This window comes from Schistocerca piceifrons, chromosome 7 (assembly GCF_021461385.2).
Source record: "Schistocerca piceifrons isolate TAMUIC-IGC-003096 chromosome 7, iqSchPice1.1, whole genome shotgun sequence".
Taxonomy (NCBI): domain Eukaryota; kingdom Metazoa; phylum Arthropoda; class Insecta; order Orthoptera; family Acrididae; genus Schistocerca; species Schistocerca piceifrons.
This window is the reverse complement of record NC_060144.1, coordinates 281,456,447-281,475,119: the sequence shown is the minus strand read 5'-3', so window position 1 is coordinate 281,475,119 and position 18,673 is coordinate 281,456,447.

Genomic DNA, 18,673 nt, shown 5'->3' with positions numbered 1-18,673 from the left:
TCATCAGTGCGTAAACAGTTTACACACTATTTCAAAATGCACTTCCTCGATATCAACGGTATCAAGACCCCAACATGGTACATGCAAAAGGTAGGACTACAACTGTTTTAACATCCCGTCAGAGATGGAGCATAAACTAGGATTATCAATTTGGTTATTTAAGTTGATGTCATTAGGGCCACCTGCCCCTCTGTTATATCGGATCAAGTTTCACACATATAGTACCCTCTCCTTTTGCTAAGAAATAATAATTTAACATGACTACCACTATTAAAATAATCTGAGTGTCTGAAGTGGCAGCATGAGTAAATAATATTGACTGTGAACTAATGAAGTTAATACTGGCAGTACATGCACCACTGCAGCTGCTACAAGAAATAATGATAATAGTAATAAGAATAATAATAATAATGACAATAATAACCATAATGATAGTGGCAGATACAAAAAGAATGTATAGGTGCAGGAAGGAGATGTTTTCTTATATGCCAAGTTCTGGATAAAAGAAATTTAAGGAGACTGCGCGAACAAAGAATAGTGGAAAAAGAGGAAGCTGTTGATAGAAAGAAGGATGTACTGGAGTAACGAGCGCGTGTAGGGACAATGGTAATTCTTATTGCTGCTTTAGTAGATGTGTCATTAATTGTGTTGTGGAGCTGGTTATCATTCAGTTCTATATTATAATGTGTGAAGTTATTCCAGAGTCGGATTACTGATACTGAGAAAGACTTCGAGAAAGTGGATGACCGATGGTGTGAGAAAAAAAAGATTTTATTCTGATGGAAACGAGTGTTTCTGCAGTGTTGTTCGAATAAGAGCGGTGAGGTCGAGGACAGTTGTAAGGGACAGCGTTCGTTGATAAGAGAGTAGGGCAGTTAGAGGCTATGGAAGTCTGTGCACTTGTGTGCACGCAGCTAGGATAGCTGTGCATATGATGATGAAATATGTTCAGAGTCGAACATCGTAGATATATCACACAGGCATCGATAACGAGTTACAGCCGCTGTGAGCTTTGCTGAGAAAGGCCATGCAGAGTGTCATGGATGTAATCCTAGTTGAAAGTATAAGTATTTGTACAAGCCTCTTATTCAGGTCTGGAGGGAACAGCTTTTTATATTTTTGTAGAGCATGGGCGGATGCTGATGCCTTCTTGCACATTCCAGTTACGTGCTCAGTTCTCTTCAGATTTTAATCAATTATTGTAGAGATAATGAAGAAAATCGGACGCTTCCTTTTAAGAGAACTATCAAACCACTACCCTTATGCTATTTAGAGAAACATCGGAAGACCTAAACAGGGTTTGCCGGATCGGTATTTGCACCGCACTCTGCCCGAGTGCGACAACCGTGTCCTACGACTGCGGCCCCTGCCTCGGTGTTCCAGCGCCGTGTCCCGCCGCACCCTTCATGGACCATCAGAGGGGCGAGCGAGCTCGCTGGAGACGCGGAGGAAGTTCCCCTTTAAGGGCTTCGTATTTAGCGGTGGCCGTTGCCCGGCTTTGAGAGCAGCGTCGCAAATTGCGAAGGAGGGCCCGGCGACGAAACCTCAGCACCCCGACGCCCGCTCAATGCGCTGCCTCGGCTGGTGAACGTCGTCTAACAACGCCGCCAATTTGTAGCCGCCTCACGTTCTTTGCAGAACGCGAGCAACCGACCAGGCGCCTTACCACTTCACCTAAAGCTGAATCCGGGCCTTGGCTCATTTGCAGGCGCCTCTCGTCGGTAACATGAGACTCTGTACTACTGAGTTTCAGTCGCAACCCACCTTACGTTTGGTTAATTAGTTCATGAATTCATGTTCCTGAAAGGCACCAAAATACCAAATACGCATTGACATCTTGATTTCATGGAAATATCTCTTTACATAGTGTAAGGTATTTATTTTTATAATTCCATTGAAGTCGCCTCTCTTTTCTATATCGATTAGGACCATTCAGTTTATTCGATGTTGACTGATTCAGACGAAAAACTCCTTTTTAAACTGTATTTTAAGTATTTAGGTCGAAGAATGAAGCCAAAATACCTAAATTCTGATAGATTTACTTAGCAGATTATATTTTATTTACTGGTGGTTAATTAAAACATCGACAGGGCTCAATTGATGACTCTCACAACCATTTGCATAGACAAAGTCCACCTTCACATTAATAAGTCTTGCTTGATCACAATAACAATCTGACAGATTTTTAGTTAGGCAACTTCAGTGGTTTTAGTTTTTTCGTATCTGTAGGTCCTCCAGCACTCTTACAAGCCGGTTCCAGTAACGTTATCTAAGCACAATTTGCGTGTGAACAGAACAGGTGACTTTTCAAGGATGTCGAATGCGTTTTGCGTGCACTAAATTATCTGCAAGGGAGAGTGTTGTACATTGGCACACGTTCGCCTTTCTCCAACTTTCTAATAGAAGTTTAATATATTTTCTTATTCCATTTTGAAATGATAGCATTCAGTTTTCATGTGCTGTAGTCTTTTCCTGAAATTTGAATACTACTTCGTCAAGTGAAAGTTTTGCAAACGTGAATACAGCATGACCTAGGAATAAATACTCGGTTGAAATTTAAAAGCATTGCAAACGAGAAAATCTTACCGTTACTGTATTGAATAGTCTATTTGCTACATTATTACTTTACGTCAAGCCGTTAATCAGTAAGTCACTAAGTGAAATCATATTAAGACGAAAGATTATCTAAAACCGGTTACAAATTTAATATATTTTGAAACAGAAGCCACTGGAAAGTAACTCGCGTTACTATCGAGACATTAAAGGAAAATAGCTCATTTGTAAATATCACTTGTACCATTTTAAAAGACCTTCTTCTGTTACAATGTACAATACAACACACGACCGACGGTGTATGGCTTAACGATCCTCACTTTATGTAGATAGTTCCAAAAATATGTTGCATTTAAGTCACCATAAAGTTCTTCACCTGAAGAGTTAACAATATGTTCCTAAAAGGTTTAATATATTGCACAGCACTTAAACGTGTAGAACGCGAAATATTTACAAATGCTTCACAAAACACAATGTTGTGCCTAACAGCAACAGAAATGTACAATACGAAATGGCGGAAAATACTTATGGCAGTCCCTAGTACGGATTCCGTCATGTGATTCTAAAATCAGTCACTAGACAGGAGTACCGGCCACAAAACTATGTGTATTTGTAAGTACACTCGTCTAGGTACAACTCTGGCCCATACAATCGGCCTTCTTTGGGAACGACGTGAAAGTCATTTTAATAAAAGAAGAGATAGGGGCGCTTGTGGGGAGAATATGGATACCACATTGAGTGGTGTAGCTAGCAGACTCTTTGACTGCTAAAGGTACATATATTTTTCAAGATGACACTGCGCTGTTTTTGCTTAGCATCAAGGTGGCAACAATTACGCAGTTGACTGCATGCATCTAGTAGTGTTGTTGTTATTATTTTGCAACTCAATTAAACACATAATATACAAAGATTTTATTTATTATTCATAAAGTTAAAATAGACTTCAGCCAAAACATTAAACTGTAGATCTCCAACCATCAACAGCAGACGACCAAAGATAACCATATCGACAGTTGTGGATTTGAGAATCTGCTAATAGGAATTCACTGTTCATCAGAGTTATAGTGTGTATCAGTCAGTGCTATGCAGCTAACGTCCCCAAACAATCTGTTCAGTGAAATCGTAACAGCGACAGCATGACATTGAAGTCAGTATAGAAGTGAAGACAGAAGTATGACGTTGTGGAAGTTGGGATTTAGTGCTTATATCTGCATAAGTACTAAGCCTATCCAGGTACTGGAACAGCCTGCATTGACATCAGCTCTTCCTGATAATAAGCTGATTTATGACCCCATCTCGATCCCACACCCCCCTCTGCATCCCTCCACCCTTTCAGAACATTTGTTCCATTGGTTGGAAAAATGGTGGGCAGTTATTCAACTGGTAGACGACACAGGACACCTGTTTCCAGTTTACCTTTCCCCCTTATTCGTATCGAGGATTATTTATTAGTGTAATTAATTACCCTGATCCTTATCACCTATTACTTATTACAAAATATGGTATATCCACGACTGCTGCCATGGCCATTATCCTTATTGCTGTTGGATGATTTATGATCAAACATGGCGGTCCAGTATGGCTGCTAGAATAATACCACTATTCAAGATCGTACACTTACGCTGAGTAACGACTACAGGAAATGAAAAAAATGCAAGATAGTTTGCATGTTAAAATAATTAATGGCATGTTTATTGTATTATTTGAACATTATAACTGAATGTTAGTTCCTGATGAGTAGGTTAAACAAACCCGTAATGTTCGGATACAGCGGTAGTACTGTCCTGCTTGAAACAGTCATGTCATTTAAATATTTGGGTGTAACGTTGTTAAGGGATGTAAAAGTGAAGGAGCACGTGAGGATTGAGGTAGGGAAGGCGAATGATCGACTTCAACTCACTGGAACAATTTTAGGAAAGTGTGGTTCATCTGTAAAGGAGACCGCATATACGACGCTAGTGCTACTTATTCTTGAATACTACTCGAGTGTTTGGCTTCCACACCGGATTTGATTGAAAGAAGAGATCGAAGCAATTCAGAGGCGAGCTGATAGATGTGATACCGTTAGGTTCGATCAGCGGGCAAGTGTTATGGAAATGCTTCAGAAGCTCAAGTGGGTATCACTGATCGGATACCCACTTCTACTGAGAAGTTTAGAGAACTAGCATTTGGAGGTCACTGCAGAACGATCCTGTCGTCAACAATATACATTTCTCATCGGGACCTCGAAAAGAAAAGGGCTCATATGGAGGTACATAGTCGTTTTTCCCTCCTCTATCTGCGAATGGAACAGGAAAGGAAATGACTACTTGTGGTACAGGGTACCCACTGCCTCTCACCATATGCAGGCTTGCACATTACATACGTAAATCTAGACGTAACTTTGATGACTATTAAGTATGAATCACATTGTTAAGTGTGAATCACAAATTTTTCGTTTACGTGAAAATCCAGCCATCATTAATAATAAAGTCACAAACAGCAAGTGCTTCCAGGACATATGTGTATGGGTAACATTATCATGACTGCGAGAGGAGTAGACACACTTTTATTAACGTTATAGAGGTTAAAGAAACATGTGCACACATCAGAATACATTGTACGCCGACTACTTCAGTCCACACAGGCATCTGGGACCAGCCATGAGCACACAGTCCACTCTGACCAGCTGCTCCTCAGGAGTGCCATGTGAGGTCCCTTGCTTTAGTAAGATCTGCCACCCATCTTCCACATGCCACTTGCCCTACAGGTGACTGCAGCCACTGCCTATGCCACAAGCCTCCTGTTTGTGAAATCACATGCCCCACAGTTTTTTCCCTTCCATACACAATAGGCCCTGGATCAGTATAGCTCACATACACATTCTGTCGCTCAAAAAAAAAAAAATGACAGGCATACATCCATCATGTCACATCATCTGGCTCAGCCGCCGTATGGAGCGACCAATTGATGACAATTGTGTTCCGCTTTTCTGTGAATCACCTTATCTTAGTGTAGTGTGCTGCACATAAAGGGGTTGCGTGTTATATTTATTCTTTATTCAAACAGAGTCTGGTCTATTGCAGCTGCCACAAAAGCTTAGATATTACAACTGGCATCAGTCCTACCTCGTGTTTTTTTGTATAAACATGCAGGCAGATTTTTCATCTATAATATTATTATTGCCTATGAAACATATACCGGCTGGAACCAGCAGCATGGCGCCAACTAGGATCAGATGCATAGCACAGATTTCTTCTGCTCCATTAAAAGGATCTTCTGTCATCAACTGTGTATTGTATGGGAACCTATAATAATATTATTGTCTATGAATCATATACTGGCAGGAACCAGCAGCATGGCGCCAACTAGGATCAGATGCATAGCACAGTTTTCTTCTGCTCCATTAAAAGGATCTTCTGTCATCAACTGTGTATTATATGGGAAATACCCTCACTTGAATTAGTAATAATTATAAACTGCTTAGTAGCTATTACCGTGAAAAGTGAAATATTACGCTTCATAATGTTGTTGTATGTTACTTGTAGCCTATGCAAGCTGAAAATGTGTGTAGATTCATCCTATGAACTACTCCTCCTATCCATTTCAGTGCATGATGTGAAAACATTGGTACCTACGTTGAGTTAGCACACCGTAAATATGGAACATACGATGCATGGCTAGAAACTTTAGATGGCTGGTCATACTAAAGAATACTCAGGAAAATTAAGTTGGATTCCTTCATATTGAGAACAGTGATCAGATGGTACATTTCGGTTGTGATAGAGAATTGAAAGTTTGGAAAGTAACACACAGACTGTGGGTTGAGCATGGTGGATGGATTTACAAGTGTTTGTGATTCTCATACTTGTTATAAGCCATGAGCTGGTATAGAGAGAGTAATTGCAACTAGACAAAATTCAGTTCTTTCAACGACGAAATAGGCAGAGAGTTTGTAGTCTGAACGCCCCAGTGTGGGGAACCTTACCACTCGATACTTTTTAATTTCAACTGTGAAAGAGATGCCAGTTGAGTTACTAAAAATTAGGTTTTCCAGGGTTTCCCTAAATCACTAAGAGAGAATATCAAGGCTTGTTTTTTCCAAAAGAAGATACTGCCGTACGCAGTTTCTTCTTCACCACTGTTCAACAAATTTCTAGCTATTTGTAATTCAGCGACTGACGCAAGTGGAAACTCATTTAACACTTCAGATCTCCCGTTCATCGCTCCTTTTGGCAAAATATCTACTAATGAAGGCTCACAGTAAAAAGTACGTCAATATTTCCGTTACATTCTCTCATAGATGAAATAACGTGTTTTTGATATGGGTCGATTACACTTGAGCAGTATTCTAGGACGGGCGGCACGAATGTGGTTTTCAAGGAATCTCGTTCGTCGATATATTACGCGGCCCAAGTGTCTGAAGGCCAGGAAACTCCGCTAGTGGTCATAAGTGATCTGACTGCCTTAACTCCCTGTTCTACATGTCTGCCACGAAGTAACTGTTCTTCAGCACCACCAGGAGTGCTGCAGACGAGAAAAGTCTCTCTTAACAGACGTCAGCCACATTTTCTCTCGTGTTTCGAGACATATTTGCAAATTCGTTTCGCAGTGTCTAGCTGGAGTCCACCCAAACAAATACTGCTCATCACGTCTTTCATGCGAGGCCAAGCGTCATTGGATGGCGTCAGTTGTTTCCCATTACAAACAAAGTTACTTTTGAAATGTGAATTTTACGTACTCATTCGACAAAGCGGGCCCAAAGTAGTTTACTACCATACGTGTCTATGTACGTATGTACTAACGGTGACGTTAAGAAACGAAGAATAGCCAGTGTTCCAGCAAAGACCACGCAGCGCTGCTGCATTGCAAGCTAGGGCCAGGGCTACGACGAAGGTGAATGGAGTGGGAGCCAAATAAAAGAGTTGAGCTGCTGCAAGTCAATGTGACACCGTAATCATTTGCAGCATAAACACCAGATATAATTGTATTCCGCATTTATACGATGGAGAACGACTGTTACGAGATCAAGGCTATTAAAGTGAAAGAAACTTGTGATCTCGGCCGGCCGTTGTAGCCGAGCGGTTCTAGGCGCTTCAATCTGGAACCGCGCGACCGCTACGGTCGCAGGTTCGAATCCTGCCTCGCTCATGGATATGTGTGATGTCCTTAGGTTAGTTAGGTTTAAGTAGTTCTAAGTTCTAGGGGACTGATGACCTCAGATGTTAAGTCCCATAGCGCTCAGAGCCATTTGAACCATTTTTGTGATCTCGAAAAGCAATTATAGCTGCACAAAGGGTTGTTCGAAATGAAAACAAAGACGTCACTAGGCACTACAGTATAATCTCTAGGGCATTAATGTTTTAAGCTATTTAACAGTCAACCTTCCATCAAAAACATCTTAGCAGCTGACTCAATTATTATTCAATGGAAAAGAGCCCACAGGAGAGAACAGTGGAACAAAAACAACGTAGAATCAACAAGTTTTTCCTACGAAAATTTCTTCAGATGCACCTCTTCCTACTTCTATTTATTTTCTTTACAGTAACTTTTAATTTAGTTTACCAAAACTTACGCCACTACTTCAGAGTCTATTGAATGCGTAAGTTTTTTTCTACCTTAACTAGGATAACAATGATCTTCCTTTCATACCTCCACGGTATGTGTCATTGCGGTGCTTGGTTCAATAATTATTTTCTCTGATGTGGTACAATCCCCTTCAACTGATTTCCGATAATTCCGTAATGCCATTGTTCACTTAACGGTAAAATTTACCCTTCACGTAAATGTCAAAAATTTTTCTCTTACTAATATTTGGAATACTTTTTACTTCTGCAGGAATCTGCGAAAATAGCAGCCTCGAATTTTTGATTCAGAGTGTACTGTAGAGTTTTCGTTGCTGAGATCACAAGCGAAGTGCGGCTACGGATAATGCGCGTGGAACTAGCAGTCCATTAACCCGGCCGCTCACACACGCACAAGCACGCGCACACACATCCACATACGCACACTCACACTTATGACTACTCCCTCGTGCGTGCGTGTACGCACAGTGGTTTCGATTTCATTCGGACGGAACAAACAGCTGGATCTATGGTGGCAGCATTTGTAATGATAACCACATCCACTAACCACTCGACGCATCCTCCGTCTCCCTTCTGCAGCTTCGTATTACAAAGCGTGATGTGGGCAGCAGCGGAGAGAAAGTATTGAACGGTAAGCTGAGACCTGGTGCGCCGTTCTCCGCCGCTGCCCGCAGTTCCTTCGTTAGCGCGTCACGTTCAATGCTGACGAGTGCCACACTGTTCATTATGACGTCATTGACCTCCCTCTGCGATACTATCTGGCCCTTCACACAGAGCACCAACTCCAACTGTTCGTCGATCCGCGAGAGAGGAAACACATAATGTTGTAAATGGATCCCAACTATTTACTCCTACGAAGTTATTTAATTTACTCGGTGGAAAAAGTGTATAGTAAAAGCAAAATTACACGTCAACGAAAACACACTTACCTTCAGAAAAAAAGACAGAAAACCTTGAGGGACTAGAGATAGAACGTTCATATTCACAGGACATGTGCACTGATATGTTCCGTAGAAGTGATCAGCATTTGAACCTTGTCGGCCCGCGGATTCAGCATCAAAATCGATATCGCAGCGCAACTCCACCTAACGGTAAAATGTGCCTCCTGCTCTCCGTGTCGCTATACATCGAAATGAAAACAAAGACGTCAGTTGGCAGTACAGTAGAATCTGTAGTGCATTACTGTTTTAAGCTATTTACCAGTCAGCCTACCATCAAAAACATCTTAGCAGCCAACTCGATTATTATTCAGTGGTACTTGAGAAGACGTGCAGGATGCCTCGCAGTCGTATGCGCGGACCGTACCGTCAAATCAGTGAGTTTCAAAGAGGGCTCATTATTTGCACGAGAGAATGTGATGCATCCATCCGAGAAACCACTGCTCTTGTGAGACGAAGTGTGTGCAGAATGGTTCACAGAAGACCGTAGAACACGACGAGGTGGAACGGGTTGCACCACCCAGAACACTCCCCCCCCCCCCCCCCTTTCCGAGAAGATCGACACCTCATTCAAATGGCTTTCCAGGGCAGATATACTTCCTCCTCGCCGGCCTGTGTGGCCGTGCGGTTAAAGGCGCTTCAGTCTGGAACCGCGTGACCGCTACGGTCGCAGGTTCGAATCCTGCCTCGGGCATGGATGTGTGTGATGTCCTTAGGTTAGTTAGGTTTAATTAGTTCTAAGTTCTAGGCGACTGATGACCTCAGAAGTTAAGTCGCATAGTGCTCAGAACCATTTGAACTTCCTCCTCGGCTCTGGCGCAGCAGTGGTACAGTGTAACATATTGCACACTATCAGGGGTGAGAGTCATCCATCGGCTCTTACCGTATGGGCTACGTGCCCGTTGTCCACTTCTCCGCCTACCTTTGACGAAATTGCAGAAAGATGCTAAAGGGCAATGGTGTATGGAACGAGCCTCTGGCGACAGGAATATTTTCTGACGAATCTTGGTTCTGTTTGTTTGAAAATGATGGTCACATTTTGGTTCGCCGCAGGCAGGGGAGCCACACCACGGTGTCTGATTTTAAACAAGACATACGGCGCCAACTCAAGGCCCTACGGTGAGGGGTGCTGTTGGTTACAACCGCAAATCACAACTGATGCATGTCCAGGGCACTGTGTCCAGTGTGGCCAACGAGAATGACATCCTGCGACCGGTATCCATACCGTCTCTGCACAACATCCCAGACGCCGTTTTTCAGCAAGACAATGCACGACCACATGCTGCACCAAGAGCACGTGCCTTCTTCGTGTCATAGGACGTCAGCCTTTTGCCCTGGACAGCCATATCCACAGGCTTGTCACCAATTGAAAATATTTGGGAAATGATGAAACGATGTGTGCAGTGCTGTAATCCAGCGCCAACCACCACAGATGAACTTTGGAACCAGGTAGATGCAGCATAGATGGCCATACCACAGGACATCATTCGCGTCTTATACGGTCGATACTATCACGCATGGAACACGTTTTCAGGGCCCTGGGCGGACCCTGTGCCTAGTAGTCAACAGGACGCATGCTGAACTGGGGTGACTGAAATGCTGATCATTTCTGCAGTACATACTAATGTACATGTCCTATGAATACGAACGTCCTATCTCTAGTCGTTCAATTTATTCTAAATTTTTCTGAGCATGAGTATACATACAAAACTACAAGCACTTGTCTGCCACACAATAGCTTTTCCACTGAACGGGCCCAGAAAAACGCATACAATACGAACATATCTTCCCTCCGAAATGCAGACGCATGCTCTGAGCGTAGCAGAGGGTACTTACCACTATATGGCATGTTAGGGTTCCTTACCGGTTCGAATGCATATTAAGTACGGGAAGAAAGTCGTCTGAAACAGCTGTGTGGGCGCTGTAACTATTGAGGCACTGAAGTATAAATCTATATTCATTGCATAATACAAATTTTTGGAGATTTGTAAGCAGGCTTCCTCGAGACAATGGACATCTATCTGCTAATTCAGGGTTTTCAGTATTTCCGGGACGCTCGTCCGTGTGTTAAACAAATCTGTGATCATTCATGCAGCAATTTCGTGAATACGTACAATACCCCTTGTTAGTCCCATTTGATATTCACACAAATTTCTTCCTCACATAAAGACCTACCTTTCATAACTGCATACTTCTCTTAGTGAAGAAGGCCCTCTTGGGCTGCGCTAGTCCGCTTTTTACGTCGTCATTGCTTCGTCTGGCATGGGTTATTTTGTTTCCAGCGTAAGAGAATTCGTTAATTCCCTCTACTTTGTGGTCCCCAATTGTGATGTTAAGCTATTCACTACTACAATTTCTCCTACTTCTTGTCACTTTCGTCTATCCTCTTGGAAGATAGCAATGTCACCTGCGAATCTTGTCATTGGTATCATTTCACCCCGGGCTTTTAATCTCTCTCTTGAATCTTTCTTTTGCTTCTGCAAAAATTTTGGAAATTTGTGGTAAGGTCTTATGGGACCAAACTGCTCAGGTCATGGGTCCTTAAGCTTACGCTTTATTTAATCCAACTTAAAACTAACTTACGCTAAGGACAATACACACACCCATACCCGAGAGAGGATTCGAACCTCTGGCGGGGGGATCCGCGCTGACCGTGACAAGGCGCCTTACACCTCGCGGTTACAGCGCGCGGCCGTTTTTGCTTCTGTCATAGCTTCTTAGATGCATAGACTGAACAGCGGGATCGAAAGATTCTTTCCCTGCCTTATACCACTCTTAATTTGAACACTACATGTTTGTCTTCCGATCTTCTTACCCCCTCTTCGTTGTTGTACATACTGTGTATTACCTGTCGTTACATAAAGTTTAACCTATTTTCTCGGCATTTAGAATATCTAGAAACCATTAACTTGTTGAACGGTTTTTAAAGATCGACATATACACAAAATTTAGAGATTTATCTTTATTCTGGTTTCTATTATCAAACGCAAAGTGAGTGTTACTTCGCTACTGGATTTACCTTTGCACCCGTGGCCTAGGGGTAGCGTCTTTAATTAAAATTTAACGTCCCTGGTCCCGGATCCGAACCCAGCCACTGCTTATATCAAGTTCATCAGCAAATAGCTGTCGAAACTGCCGGCATAAGAAGTTCCAAAATTCCAGAATGAGATTTTCACTCTGCAGCGGAGTGTCCGCTGATATGAAACTTCCTGGCAGATTAAAACTGTGTGCCGGGCCGAGACTCGAACTTTGCGAAGGTCACGAGTTCGGTCTAGCACAGCACAGTGCTGCTCTCACCAACCTGCGTTCGCGGCGTGATGCACGTTTCGAGTCGCCATTCACCTTCATGACGCAAAATGCTAATACGTTTCCATTTATCGATAGTCGAATCCCGATTTGCATGTGCCCATTGCAGTCGTATTTGACGATGACGTTGTGTCAACATGTGGACACGTAGGGGATGGTCTACTGAAGAGCTTCATGTCGAACAACGTACAATGAACCGTGTGCTCCGAAACGTGGGTGCACCAGCTTTGTGCTCTTTTCTGGGTGTTGTGTGATGTCCTTAGGTTAGTTAGGTTTAAGTAGTTCTAAGTTCTAGGGGACTGATCACCATAGATGTTAAGTCCCATAGCGCTCAGAGCCATTTGAACCGTTTTGTGCTCTTTTGGCAGAGATGCGATGATGGCCGTCTATTCCACTTTGTGGAGCAGACACCCCTCAGAGCCCCACGTTCTGTGAACAGTCGTGGTCGTCCAGTCAATTAGCGTCTGTCTTTCTACTTCTTTCTGTAGATGCTGACGACAGCAGCACGTGAACATTCGACAAGCTTCACTGTTTTCGAGGAACTCTTTCACAGGGTCTGAATAATAATAATCAGTAATTTTTAAAAGTCGCTTATCTCAGTAAATTTCCCCATTTACAGCCCATATCTTCGCTATGATGCTCCGCTTATATACTTTAGTTACCGCGTCACATGCCCGCCATGCCACCAGGCGGCATCCAACGTCGCGGTGGGCAGTGGTCATAATGTTTTGGCTGATCAGCGTAATGCGTATCCATAGGACATATGGCCTGTAGATGAAGAAAGTGTCGCAATGATCTCTCCATTGGTAAAAGATTCCAAATTAATCCACCATGTGGATCTCCGAGAGAGGACTGCCAAGGGGGAGGTCACCATGGGAAAAATGAGAGAAAGACTGAATAAGCAACGAAAGGAAAGCATTCTACAAGTCGGGGTGCCGAATGTCAGAAGTAGGAGGGTGGTATGGAAGCTAACAAAATCAGAAAAACTGAAATGCTAAGGCTCAGTCAAGAAACAGAGGGGTAAGTGAAGTCGCATGAGGTGACCACTGTAATATCAACAATAGCAGAAAATTGTATAAGGGGAGTAGGATTCGTTAATACCCGCCATGGTAGCCAAGAGCGTTAACGCGCTGCATCCTGGACTCGGGTAGGCGCGCCGGATCCCGGATCGAATCCGCCCAGCGGATTAACGACGACGACCGGTGTGCCGGCCAGCCTGGATGTGGTTTGTAGACGGTTTTCCACATACTACTAGGCGTTTCTGTTTTGGCTCGTACGATGTGGCCGATGCCTCATCCAGTGTTACGATACGGCATAAGAAAGCCTCTCCTTCGCGCTCATAGCGCTCCAAGTGCATCTGAGCAACGTCGTTACGCATTCATTTCTGCATTTCCGTCAAGTCATGCGTAACCCATCGTGATACCATTTTTCGCATGCCCAGGCGTTTCTTCAGGATGCGAAGCAATTTGGTATGCGCTAATCCGGTTTCGTGAGCGGGCTCACGAATCGTATGGCGTCGATCACTGTCCCATAATGCGGCAACAGCATGCACTTCTTCTTCAGAGACGCTAGGGCGACCTGCCCGATGCACGTCTACCACAGTTTGCCGACCTTCGTTGAAGGCTTTAACCCAACGTCCCACTGTTCGACACGGCAATGCCGATTCCCCGCACGCCTTTTGAAGACCTTGATGACACTGCCGTGCTGTACGAGCCCTGGCACATTCAATCTTGATCCAACTCCGTTGTTCCTGTTTCGAAAACATAGTCACACCGTTTTGTCAGACCGCTCGATCACAAGTGACTGTGTTTCCCTCAACTGTGCACACGCCGGTGACGTGGGACGGGTGAGTCCATTTGCTCGAAGGTAAAGTAGGTATGTCAACAACGTGTACTATCAGCGACAATAGAAGATTCAATTGGACAGTGTCTCCACAGCAGTTTTCCCGCTACATTAGTTCCAGCTTAGGTATTTATTCGGGGGGATGTCCCATGACGTTTGTTCAAGTTCATCGTTGATCCAATAACTCAGTTTTTTTTTTAATTACAGAATGAAGCTAATCGTCTGATCGAACACGCTGAGCTACTGTGCCGGCGTCAACTGAGCAACCCAAGCACGACTCACGACCCGTCCTCACAGCTTTACTTCGACCAGTACCTTGCCTCCTACCTTCCAAACAAGTGGTAGATCACTTGCCTGTGGAAAGGCAAAGGTCAAGAGTTCGAGTCTGGTTCCAGCACAAAGTTTTAATCTGCAAAGAATTGCACATGGTATCTTAATATTTTCCTATATTAAGTTATTAAATATGTAAAAGTTTATTTAAACATACTGAGAGACGGAAACGCTTCATTATTACTGACATACGTGTACACAATATTCACTATGGTAGTCTGGTTTAAACGAACGAAATGTAAAAGAAACGAAATAAATTAATGCTAGTAATGCAACATATGCAAAACCAAAATTATTTTTAGCAAAAATGTAGCTCAGCTAACTTTAATTATCGCACTTGGATCGACAAAAGTTTGTGTGTGAGATATCAGATAATAAAACATAGTCTTTCTCATCGATGAATACTGGGTGTGAACTGTAGTTCTCGGAGCTGTCGTTCCTGGCACCAACAATGGCATCGAGTTAAACTGAGCTTGAAAGACAGATCCATGCCAGAATTCATTAAAGATAGTAGTTGGTGAGGGTTGATGACACATTCTGTCGGTAACCCATGAATATAGATTCCCAGTGTACGAAGATTTAGAGAACATGTTAGTCAGGGTAGCAGTCGAACATCCTTTGTATCGACATAGGTCAGGACAGCACATACAATATGCCGTTTTGTTGAAAAAAAAAAAGTCGAGATTGCGAGAGGTCGTTTTTCTATTACAAAAATCGTTTGTTCAACCTCCATTTTAGCGAGTTGAATTCTGGCTGGCATTGATTAAATATGCATGGGTATCCTCCAGAACAATGAATGTGGAAGCTTATGACAATTAAATGAGATACGAATTATAATTATTCTGATTTATTACAATAAAATATTGATTAAGCTAATGACAGTCTGTGGCAACATTAATCTTATTATGCCATAATCATAGATAATCAAGTGGCAACCTGTGGCAATATTAATCTAATAAACATGGCATTTCTGATGTAGATTAATATTTGTGCGAGTAAATTAAATAGTCATGAATGATTGCTGCGATGTTAACTGAAAAAAAAGACAGTACTACAGAAGGGAATATTTCAGACCTGTGGTCAGAGTTGAAAGCAACCTTTTAGTGGCCTTAAGACTGAAATATTTAGAGTAGAGCTTGAAGCAATTATTTAATAAATATTTAATACGTGTCGTCTGCTGTTTGCAGCTCGATGTCACAATGATAATATAATTGCAGTTGGTGGCTTAAGTGGCTGCGGAATGGATAATTAGTAGAACTGAAGTCCTTCGATACAGCTAAGTTGATATTAGCCTGAAAATTTTCTACATCCCCAGTGCATCAACTCAGGTGGCTCAGCAGCCAGTGGCGTCTCTTTGCATGGAGGTCTATTGGATGGGGCACATGAATATTGTCTTCAGTGCTGAGGCTGAATTCGAACTTCAATTTCTGATGGAGGTTTAATTAAAAGGAAACCTTGTACTGCCACATTTTGAGTCTCGAATTGAATTTTCATTGGCTTGGCTTTGTATCTCCCTAGCTCCAATCGACCAATCCGTTTCTAACAAAGCACTAGTCCCCTGCCTCCAGCTGGTTAATCAAAAATTTGCTCCCTGCCATCCTTACACAAAACAGTCTGGTCAGTCTCTCTCTGTCCCTTTCTTCGACCATTGATATGTTCTGCGACGTCACATCCAGTGCCTCTTTCTAACTTTTATAATTTTTGTGAGACAATGATAGTGGGTTTTACATTGTGCAAATATTCGTCTTTTGCAAAGTCAAAACTTTCCGCAGTGTTTCATATTTTCCAAGGTCCAGGGCTGTGGATCTTACAGACGTTTATCTAGTTTCCGTGGATTTCAGGGGAGTGACCAGCTTTCTCCATTTCGAGTGCAATGTCAGCCTCTGCTAAAAAGGGTGATCCTTCCCATCCCATTTCCGGGTAATAAATGTTTACAAAAGGATTTCGTTCCACCGACTGTGTGTGTGTGTGTGTGTGTGTGTGTGTGTGTGTGTGTGTATGTGTGTGAATTCCTAAGGGACCAAACTGCTGAGGTCTTCGGTCTCTAGACTTACACACTACTTAAACTAACTTATTCTAAGAACAACACACACACTCATGCCCGAGGGAGGACTCGAACCTCCGGCGGGTGGGGCCGCGCAATCCGTGTATGGCGCCTCAAACCGCGCGGTCACTCCGCGCGGCACTCCACCGGAGATGCTATCTGTGTCTCTACACAGACCCAAAAGCCCTGTGGCTGTGCTCCAAGGCAATACTCATTCGCCAGTGGGCCACTGACCCTCAGCTTCCCACTGCCGCCTTCTGAGAATTGGCGCTGAGTGTGGCTTACTTCTATAGGGCACGCGAAATTGTAATTAAGGCTAAAAGAATAGTAAGGCTATATTAGTTATTTACTAGCGATCACTAATACTTCTGTATATCCTATTCTTCAGTGTCAATTAAGTATTCCAGTCAAATGGCATTTGTATGCACTACATTTCCGACCCATAACAAATTGACTTCGACGATAGCGCACAGCCACCAGCCTTAAGACATCGGAAATGTAACACCGGTTGTCCAAATTATAAACTATGCGACCAGAGGTGTTCGAGTTGTGTACCACTTACGTCAATCTGTCTGTATGACGACGACGAACGCAATCTGGCTCCTTTGTCCTCCTCAGAGCTTCCGCACACGAACACATGTACCACTACACCGTACTGAAGACTGGGACACGCCTGTAAAGATGTTGTGACAGCACTCCCACGTCCAGTGCCGTCAGTGGGTGCCACGGTCACCGCACCTCTCTGCTGTCGCGTCTAGGGAAGCCGCAACAATGGTCACCAACCTGTTAGTTCGTAGTTCTGCAGACGTCGCTGCAATGGCTGTGTGAAAACGTGTCTTCCTGAAAATAGAACCATTTATTGAATCGCCGTACACGACGTGGCTGCACAATGCAGCATGCCTAAACGATCAATGTCGAACGGGTCAGAAGCTAATCATGTGGGATGGCTGAGATCCTACATGGCATTGATTATAGCTCTCCTGAAGACATACGCTCCATATTCTCGTAACAGTGGTGGCATCCTGAGCAAAGCGAGTAGAAATATCGCTGAATGATAAACTGCAGTCTCGATAGGAACACGATCCCGCTGCTGCCGAACTGCAACGTGTGGTAGTAGGCGTTTCTCCTTCTTGCATGAGACATGACCCAATTTTCTCATGAGCGCTGAATATTCAAGCGCCATTTCTGAATGAGAAACAAATGTGTTTAGAATGTAGATGTGGCATTAGTCTTTCCTGTGATTGTGTTGAGGTATTAATTTCTTACATATCCAAATATTTGGTACACTCAATGAAAATTTAATGCTTGTTGCCTGCTGACTTCTACATGTTGATATTTTAACATGCAGCAGTGTAATTGAAGAAATCCTACTGAAGTTGTCACTCTGTTGTATTTGGAGCAAATAGCTTCCCTTTTGCCTGATTTTCCTGTTTAAGGTTAGTTATGTCACTGAGCCGTCGAACAAAAGCACTCATTGGTTTGTCGACCAAACTTCAGTCTGCTATTCGGTTCATTTGGAAGCACTCAGAGGATCAGCAGTTCTGAGGTATCTTGAGCTAATTTTCTGTTTATAAACAGAAGCAGCGACTGAAAATTTGTACTAACAAGGGAGCCTCCCCATCGCACCCCTCTCAGATTTACTTATAATTTGGCACAGTGGATAGGCCTTGAAAAACTGAACACAGATCAATCGAGGAAACAGGAAGAAGTTGTATGGAACTATGAAAAAAATAAACCAAATAAACAAACTGACTAGTCCATGCGCAAGATAGGCAACATCAAGGATAATGTGAGCTCAGGGACGCCGTGGTCCCGTGGTTAGCATGAGCAGCTGCGGAACAAGAGGTCCTTGGTTCAAGTCTACCCTCGAGTGAAGCCGGCATGGTAGCTAAGCGTGTTCGGTCAGGGGGTTAGCTACCCTTTGTAATAAAAAAATAGAGTGAACGGATCAACGAACAACCTGAACGGGTGTAATGAGACGTCCGCCCCGAACATATACAACGAACAGAATAGAACCAAATGAGATCAACAAAGAATAAAAAGAAAAAAACAGTGAAAAGTTTAATTTTTTATTTTCAGACAATTATTATCTGTCC